This window comes from Terrapene carolina, unplaced genomic scaffold (assembly GCF_002925995.2).
Source record: "Terrapene carolina triunguis isolate 2854851 unplaced genomic scaffold, T_m_triunguis-2.0 Scaffold58, whole genome shotgun sequence".
In the NCBI taxonomy this organism is placed as follows: domain Eukaryota; kingdom Metazoa; phylum Chordata; order Testudines; family Emydidae; genus Terrapene; species Terrapene triunguis.
In genome coordinates, this window is record NW_020664409.1 from 101,890,081 (window position 1) to 101,900,363 (window position 10,283).

The window sequence follows — 10,283 nt, forward strand, 5'->3', positions numbered from 1 at the left end:
TGTCTCTCTAATGCCCTGGGACCACCATGGCTACAACAACACTGAAAACAGGAATTAAGTAAGGCTTTCATTTTAACAAAATCCCTTGTCCCCCTTCCCTTGAGAGTTTTTAGAAGGGAAAATCCCTCTTGTTTGACAGTCTTTTAGCTGGTATTAAATATGGTAATAACTGTCCTTTTGGGGGAAAAGACTCTAGTTGAGATGAGCTAGAGCTGTTGTTTTGTTAAAGTTCAACCCTGTTGTGATGCTCGCAGGCCAAATGCCAGCTCCTGCCCAGGCTGCAGGCATTAGCTAAGAACTGACAAACTCATAGCTGGAGACCAGACCAGTTCAGCTGTATGTTAGTTTTGCTCAAAATAAGTATTAGTCTTATAAGAATGTATTTAGAGCTTAGACCCTGTAAAGTGCTTGTAAATTGCTGCGTTTATTAATCTCACTTGCAATGTCTGTATTCCAAGCTATAAGAAACTATGTAAGTTTTGCTTTATAACTTTGAAAATGTTTGCTTTCAACTTGTGAACCCAGGTGTGGGAACCATCCCCCCATCCCATCTAGAAGGACTATCACAATCAGATTGGCCATCAAGGAACATAGCAATGGTTAATGGCTCTATCACACCTTGGAAGTTCATCCTGTGGACTTGAAAGTTGAATGAAGGAAATAAAACAAAGCCATGGGAAAATTTTCCATCTCTTCCATCTGTTTGAACACTCACAGGACCAAAGCCACCAAACTGAAGCCAGAGCTCCACAGGGGCTGCCTTCTAGGTCCGCCCTGAAAGATCGCTACAACTCTATCACTCTCAGGATTTAGATGGTAACTCATTTGAGTGTATGTTTGCTTATTTTAACCTGTAAATAACTCCCATTTCTTTTTCCTAGTTAATAAACCTTTAGATAGTTTATTATAGGATTGGCTACATGTATTGTCTTTGGTGTAAAATCTAGTGACTGCTCTCTTGGGACTGGAAGCAACCTGATTGGGGTGTGATTTTTGATGTAAGTGATCATTTATCACTAAGTCCAGTTTGCCTGGGTGGCAAGATAGATTGGAGAATATAAGGGGACTGTCTGTGACACTGTGGTATGAAGGTTATAGTTATCCAGGTGTTAACATCCGTTACTGGCTTGGTGAAATCTAACAGAACACCCCACCAATTTGGGGTGTCCAATCTGTTTATGACGGTCTGCCCTGAGGTAGGCACTCACAGTCATGAGCCACTCCAGACAGCAGGACAGCTGTTTCCTACAAGACAAAACAAGACAAACATATACAAAAGGGGAGAGAAAAGAATAACAAAGGTAGAAAACTCAGCTTCTGTCTCTGGAGTTGACTTTCATTTGCAACCTCACTGCTGGAGAAACAGAGGCACAGCACACAGTCTTATCAGCCACTCCGAGACCTGGCAAACTTGTATTAGCATTGGCTTGTGTAAGGCTTTGATTTTAGCTCTTTCTGATCACAGGCTTACAGCAGTGTTGTGAAATACACAGTCTTGGCCAGCTAAGTCAGACTCTTATTAGATAGAAGGAAAAGAGAGAGAGAGAGAGAGATAGGAAAGAGAATAAATAAGGCAGGGAAGGAAAAGGAAACGAATGGGAAGGGGGGTTATGGCATAGTCTGAAATCCCAGGTGTGATTGGGATTCAGATGGAGTGGTAGAAATGGTGATGTCATCTGGATCTCTCTCTCTCTCTGGCCTGGTCTAGTCAGGTTATCTCTCAGGATCAGGATGATGAAGGCCGGGGGTTTCAGGAGATGGTGTGGTGGCAGCCATGATGGTGAAACTCACTCCAGTACCCAATTTTTCTCCCAAAGTCTCTTTCTTAAGGATCCCGAAAGGCAGTGGTGGGTAGAATATCCCATCATCAATGTTTTGTTCACCAACCGGGACTAGTTTTTGACACACCAATTTTGATTCACTGATTTCTGGTCCCACACTTTTCTTGTGTACCAGGCATGGTCTGAATACATTGCTTGAGTTATATCAGGAGACCTTTACGTTTGGATTAATTCAATCTCTCACTTTTGCGCCTTTTCCTATCAGCGTATGTTGTGACAGGTTATGGTGACATACTATGACGTTACACTCACTTTTTACAGTTGAGCTCACAGCTACGGTAAATTTGTAGGCCCAGTTATCACGCAGCACAGTAGCTCAAACAAAGCCAAGGTGACTACGACTACCAGCCAGCTACACCTTCCAGATTGAGTATAGATGTACCCTTAGAGAGTATAACAGGCAGCAGAGGCAGTTGCATTGCCTGTGCACTGATGTGTATTTGCATATATTTGCAGTGGAGCAATGGGGGTTCACCAGGGCTGAAAGGGGAGCTACTGCCTACTGACTTGTAGGTATTTTAGTGATCTTTAAATAACTGGAACAACTGGACACATACAGACATATACATGTTTATTCAGAGGGTTCACTTGGGAGGGAAGGGAGTGCTATCTAGGGTCAGCAGCAACTGGTAATGTGGATTTCTGGAGTCACTTCCTAGCTCTGCCACAAACTAGCTGTCTGAACTTGGGTAAAACACTTAATTCTCTGTGCCTTCGTGTGATGCCTTGCTCAGGTCACCCAGAGCTGCAAGCCACTGTGTTAGTGCTCTGCCTCAGTGAGTCTGAACTTTGGTGCTGCTAAGCTAGGAGTCAGCTTGTCTGTCTTGCTAGCAAACTTCTCAAGACTCTGCCAGTTCAAACTCCGCCTTGAAGATAACAATCTGTGAGCTCCAATCCCTGATTTCCCCGGAGACATCTCTCTGCAATCTCCAGTCCCTCTCACTGGGTACTCACAGAAGCTAGTAAGTTCTCTGCCTCCAAAGAGACAGAGCACATGTCAGCTGCTTAGTTTAGCTAAGGTCTTCACTTTTCAGTTTAATACGCAGCACTGAGATGGTTTTGTAATAAAACAAGAGACAGTTTATTGACAAAGAATAGATATTTAAGTGATAATCACTAAGAGTAGAACACGCAGATATGGTTACAATCAAAACAAAATAAAACACGCTTTCTAGGGACTAAAATTTAACTTCAGCAAATTATGATCTTTGTCTAAGCAGGTTTCTCACGTATAGTCAGTTCCAGATACTCTTGGTTTTCAGGCACAATGATCCATTTCTCATGATCTTGAAGGGTGCTGCTCTCCCTTCATCCCATAGGTGATGGATCACAAAATGGCTTTTTGCTTCTGCCTATATCTTCCCAAAGTTAATTGATCCTGTTTCAAGAGGCAGGAAGGCTTCTGTGCAGCCTCCATCCCCTGTTAAGTCACCCTCTTCCCCCGCTTGCTTCCTGTTGGCTTTGTTTACCTTACATGTAAATGTCCTTTTCATTGTCTTTGGTCTCATCTGGCTTAGTTTACATTGGAGACACTGACAAACCCCCACAACAACATTCCTTTGTCTTGAACCGGAGCTGCCTACCAAATACATTTTAGGAACACATTTCCAGCACACACCTATAATTCTTTACACACCACCTGTACATAGTTGATGCAACAATATTAACGAGCAGTGTGTGACCAGTTTGCATATGACACCTTATACGACACCTTTCAGATACAGATTATGACAGCAGTGAGTTGGGGCTATGTGTGTGTCAGACCTGATGTGAGTTAAGGTAGGGCATGCCCTCTGCCAGTTGACACTGAGGGGCTTCCTGCGTCACACTCACTCTATTCATCCATAACATGGGGATAATAATATCTAATCTCATGTTGGTATGTTGCAGTGAATTAAAGCTGGCAAAGTGCTTTGGGATCCTTAGATATGAGGCCTCATCTTGCACGTTACTGAACACCCTCAACTCTCATTGGCACCATGGTTACTGAGGACACTTCTCAACGCCCAAGAATGTTCAGCACCTTGCAGGATTAGACCTTGCCGATATGGGTATGACATGTCTATATCTGTACATACACATATTAATTACACCAACAACTACATTCAAAGAACATTGTTAAGAATGCAAAGTCAATCGCTCAAAAGCTAAGAAATGCCATAATTAAGGCTGCCCATGTGAACCTAATTCACTCCCCCCCTACCACACACACTCCTTGTGTGTCTGCTTGATGATATAGTCTTTCATTAAATAATCACATACTATATTTTCCACAGGACTCTTGCCTCATTCAGGGCACAGGATGAAGAGCAATCACTTAATGAACAGCTATTTGATATGTTGTTTTCTCCTCATTGTTCAATGTGTGGCAATAGACCTTTTATACTGTGCACTGTTCGAACCATTCTGTGAAAACAGAAAACATTTGATCATGGGATTACCTGTGGCGCTCATCATTATAGTGTCTGAGTGTTTCACAAGTATTAATGAATTTATCTTCACAACACCCCATTGAGACTAGGGGTGTATGATATTATTCCCATTTTACAGATGGGGAACAGAGAGGAGGGAAAAAATATCCACTAATGTTTGGGACCTAATTTGAGACCTCTAGACCCTTATTTTTTCAGAGTACTTAGTATTATATAGTACTTTATATGTTCAAAACACAGCTTCCATTGACTTCAGTTGCAGCTGTCAGTGCTCAGTACTTCTGCAAATCAGATGCCAGGATTTCAAGTCCAGCACCCAGAAAATGAGGAACACACAATTAGTGATCATCTGTGAAAAGTTTGGTTTATGTGACTTGTGAAGTATCACATGGGAACTTCCTTTACTAAACAACCTTGACTCATCCCCAAAGCAGGTCCAACCTTTGCACAGAAAGAGGCAGAAAGAGGGGTCCTGTGGAAAAAAAAATAGTGTGTGATCATGCAATTAAATAATGCAGACACAGAAGGGGAGTGAATTAAGGTTGCATGGACAACTTTAATTCTGGCATCAGTGGCGGATTAGTCACTGGGCCAACGGGGCCTGTGCCCAGAGTCCCTGGACAATAGGGGGGCCCTGGAAAAAATGCATGCCCCCATGCCCTGACCCATTCCATTCACCTGCCCGACGCTCCTGTTGGGGAGTGTGGGAAGCCCCCACACCCCGACCCTGCTCCCCAGCAGGAGTGCCGGGGAGGAGTGGGGGTGGGGACTGCAGGTGGATGGAATAGGGAGGGCCCCCACTTGCTCTGGCCCAGGGCCCAACAAAACCCTAATCCTCCTCTGTCTGGCATTGCCTAACTTTGGAATTCTTGACTTTGCAACCTTAATGTCCTTTTAACATAGTTTGTCTGTGTAATTTCCTAGTTTTTGAATAAAGGAAACTGACAAAATGGAAATTCCAGCATGTGACATTATATGGACACCCACTTGGCTTATCAGCATAGAACCTTTAGATCCACTTCACAGACTTCTGCCACCTGAGCTAATGGACTAACTGCTAGCAATAATAGATTGGCATCCTTTATGTGAACAAGCAACAGAGTGTGGTGAGACACACACTTTGCTAATGGGTTTTACAGATATTTGCTGACAGAAGATGAATGGTCAGAGTCAGCAATCTTAGGTTCCATTCCAGGCTCTGGAGGGGAGTGTCTCTAGGGGGATATAATCTTCAGCCCATTCCCCCCAAACATGACCCCTTCTGTCCCATCTATTCTAACATGTCTTTTCCCCACTTGTCCCAGTTTCCCCCTACAAGCTCCTCATCTCATCTCTCTCCTATTCCCACCTCCCCACCTAACTCCCATGCCCAGGGCTCTCTTCCAGGGCTTCTCATCCAATTTCAATCTACTCCCACCTCTTCATCCCAGTCTCCTTGCCCAGACAGCCTCAGATCTTACCCTGCACCCCAGCTCCTTGTCAGATCTCTTCCCTTCCTACAGTCTCATTTCCCACCTCCTCACTGGATCCTAGTCCCATCTCCTTGTCCAGACATTCCCAGATTCCCCATCACTCAGTTCCTTGTTCGATCTCAGTATTCCCTCCTCCCTGCAAACTGGCTCCCAAATGTCTCCCAAGTTTCTTTCACCACTCCCAGTTCCAGTCACCTTGGCCAACCAGTCCCAGCCTCGAGTCCTAGTTGCCTTGCCAAGCAAGTGCCAGTCCATTTCCAAATCTCAAATCTCCTCTCCCTCCAGTCCCAGTCTCACCAGACTCTTGGTTTCAAGTTACTTCTTTCCATCTGATCTAGCTTTTATCCATTTTGCTTTGGAATCAGGCACCTTCCTCCTCCATGCTCCATGGGAGCCAGCGGAGGGTCATTGAGAGCACACAACAGACAGACTCACTGTGCTCATTTCTGGTGTCCAGCACCATGCTGGCTCGGAGCAGCCATTAGAGGGGAAGTCCAGCTTCTTTGCCTCTGTAGCCCTCAGCTAGAGCACACTCAGTTACTCTGTCCAGATAGTACATGCACAGTCTGGTCAACACTAGGAGCTGTGAGAGGGTCAAGCATATTCAGTGAGACCAGTCTCTTCAGAGATTTACCTACTGCAAATCAAAGAATTCTCTACTGAGCATGTGCAAACTGCAATATTTTTTTTCAAACGCTTATAAATTGGCCAAATTTTGGCCATTTTTCATGGGAATGGCAAAAGGCCACTCCCTTCTTTTCCCTCTCCCCCTGACAAATTTCGCATTCTTCCTCCAAAGCATGGGCTTCTAGAACTTTTTAAAAGAAAGGTCACCAATGTGTTTTTTCCCTAGCCCCGATCATGGAAACAGATGAACTCTTTTGGATAAAAAAAATAACCCATTTGAGGCAGACATCTGGCATGGAAAAATCCCGCCAAATGGTTGATGTCTGGCAAAGTTATAAGCAACTGAAAACAGGGTCTTATAATGGGAAATGTCAGGCAGCCTTAACAATAGGCAACACTACCAGTGTCTGTAATATGTTTTTTTTTCTTTTAAAGTTATTGTGGAAATGCTAGATTGAACAAGATTATTTTAAAAATACTTCATGTAAACTTTTCATTTCTAATTAACATCTCAGAACAAAACAAATATTTTAAGTTTAAAAACATTAAACTAAATGGGAATTTAAGTCAAAATGTTGTTTTGAAACAACAACAGAAAATCATTTTTAATTGGTTAAACACTTTCTGGAAGAAAACCAAAACTTTTCAGTAGAAAAATATAGATCCCCCCCCCCCATTTTTAATTAAACCAAGACATTCTGAACTACTGGTTACTAGTCTGTAGCTCTATTCAGATATATTGAAGTTGGAAAGATATTCAGTCTTTGCTCAAAGCTCTATTGGTTAACATTGGGATGCCCTTTGTGGCTGAAGGATATGTATGTAGACCTAGGCTATGGTCCACAGTTAAAGATTGCAATTTGGCCATCTTATAGATTGAGTTTGACACCTCTGTTTAAATGATCTGCCAATAACCAATGCCTACAGTATACTCCAATGTTCATATACTTCCATAAGCTAAATAGGACTCTAGCACCATTGCATTAAATTACTATGTATTGATCTCAACTAGGAGAAGGATCTTGTGAGTTTTATTCATATGCGTAGGAACTAATCACAGAGGTCAGAGTTGCTGAATCAGGCCCTGCATTCTGAAATTGCAATGACCTGCTCAAGTAATTGCATAGTTCATAATTAATTATACCTTAAGATAATGGTCCCTCATGAATGATTAAAGCCTGCAAGTAGCAGCTATTGCTCTAAATGGGCTGAATGTTCTCAGGGAGACTATGCTTAAGAAAGGGTCTCCGAAGCAGGGGTAGGGAAAAGACATGGGTTCTGAGTACAGTGGTGTCTCATGCTGCTCTCTTGTGCAACACCATGTGACGTGCAGTCATGCCAGACCATAGGAGCCAGAGGATATTTTTGCTCTTGGGAACAAGCTGAAGCTCAGCATGTATCATCATGCTTCTGTTATAGGTCTGAATAAGAAGAATGATGTGTCTCACAAATTGTATATGGGAAGCACTTACCATTACCTGCTTTTAATAGGTAACCGATAGTGGGGGCAAAAGACATATCTGGCTTCAAGACTAAGCTTGATAAGTTTATGGAGGGGATGGTATGATGGGATAGCCTAATTTTGGCAATTAATTAATCTTTGACTATTAGCGGTAAAAATGCCCAATGGTCTGTGGTGGGATGTTAGATGGGGTAGGATCTGAGTTACTACAGAGAATTCTTTCCTGGGTGTCTGCCCACATGCTCAGGGTTTAGCTGATCGCCATATTTGGGGTCGGGAAGGAATTTTCCTCCAGGGCAGATTGGGGGTTTTTCACCTTCCTCTGCAGCGTGGGGCATGGGTCACTTGCTGGAGGATTCTCTGCACCTTGAAGTCTTTAAACCATGATTTGAGGACTTCAATGGCTCAGACATGGGTTAGGGGTTTGTTGCGGGAGTGGATGGGTGAGATTCTGTGGCCTGCGTTGTGCAGGACTTCAGACTAGATGATCATAATGGTCCCTTCTGACCTTAAAGTCTATGACTCTATGATTCTATAAAGTCACAGTGTCAATACTATGAAGGAAGGATGAAGCACAGGTCTCGGAGTTGGAAGATCTGGGTTCTGAGATCCCAACTTCATGTGTGAATATAGGCCTGTCACTTTAGGCCAGATTTTCCAGGCTTGTCTACCTAAAGACTTTTCGGTGCCTAAATATGGATTTAGGTGCCTAACTTTAGACAAACTTAAAAATGTTGTCCTTTATTAACACTGATTATGTACACCCAGTGAGAGAAGTGAGTACTATTATCTCTATTTCATAGATGAGTAAGTAAAGGCACAATGATTTCCCGAAGATTACATGCTAATCTAATGAGAAAAAATGGAATAAAACCCAGAAGTCCTGACTTGCAGTCCCCAGGCCTATCCACTGGACAATATTCTCTCCGATAGTGGATTGTTTGTTGAACTGTCAAAATAAAATAGCCATTCCCAATTTATAAAAATTAATTAACTCATTGAAATTTACTAGATGCTTGTTTTTAGGGTTGCATACAATACAAGCTTACTTTCAACTTCTGCAAAATAGTTTGGCTTTAAATTATTTCTACTCTTACAAAAAAAAAAAAGCCATTTTTCCTAATTGGCCCAGAGAACTCTATAGGTTTTTGCCACTCCAACAAGCAAGATAGATGTGAACCATGCCTCCTTCTATCTGAAGCATGTCCAGACCCCTGAACAAACCCTGAACAATATGAGCCTGATCCAAAGACTTTTGGAGTCAGCGAAAAAACTCTTTTGGATCAGTTCCCAAAGATGCAACGGATGAGGTATGTCAGCATGATTCAGCAATAAATCAATAAACCTAACTCATTGTGAAAAATCTAGGTTTTGCTTTGCTTTGAACCGATTAACCAAAATGAGAGTTGGTCAGAATTGCCACCCCTCCTCCCCCCAGATTTTGACTTTTTAGTAAAAACAATGAGTACTTGTGGCACCTTAGAGACTAACAAATGTATTTGAGCATAAACTTTCGTGGGCTAAAACCCACTTCATCGGATGCATGTAGTGGAAAATACAGTAGGAAGATATATATACACAGAGGACATGAAAAAATCGGTGTTGCCACTTGATTACAGACATCAAAGTCGCAATACTCCAACCAAAAAACTTCAAAAACAGACTCCAATGAGAAACTTCAGAATTGGAATTAATTTGCAATCTGGACGCCATTAAATTAGGCTTGAATAAAGACTGGGAGTGGATGGGTCACTACAGAAAGTAAAACCTATTTCCCCATGCTATTTTTCCCCCTACTGTTACTCACACCTTTTTGTCAACTGTTGGAAATGGGCCATCCTGATTATCACTACAAAAGTTTTTTTTTCTCCTGCTGATAATAGCCCACCTTAACTGATTACTCTCGTTACAGTTAGTATGGTAACACCCATTTTTTCATGTCCTCTGTGTATATATATCTTCCTACTGTATTTTCCACTGCATGCAGCCAATGAAGTGGGTTTTAACCCACAAAAGCTTATGTCAAATAAATGTGTTAGTCTCTAAGGTGCCACAAGGACTCCTCATTCTTTTTGCTGATACAGACTAACACGGCTACCACTCTGTGACTTTTTAGTGAAAAATCAAAAACTGAACTATTTTGGCCAAAAAATGAAATACCTGTAGTTAGATTAGGAGATGGCACCATGGTGCCTCATGCTCCCATTCACCTCTATTGGCAGGTCTCCCAGGTCAGGCTACATCTCCTATGATGCATTACAGTCTCCCCTCTTGGTGAAGGGAAGTAATGCACTAAGGGAGACCCATGACCATGGTGCACCATGGGAGATGATGTCTGAAGATATGAGGTAATCTAACTACAACTCCAATTAGATTCCATGGTGGAATATCTGAATTAAAATAGTTTGCATTTTGGCAAAAAAAAAAAAAAAAAAAAAAAGAGGGGTTT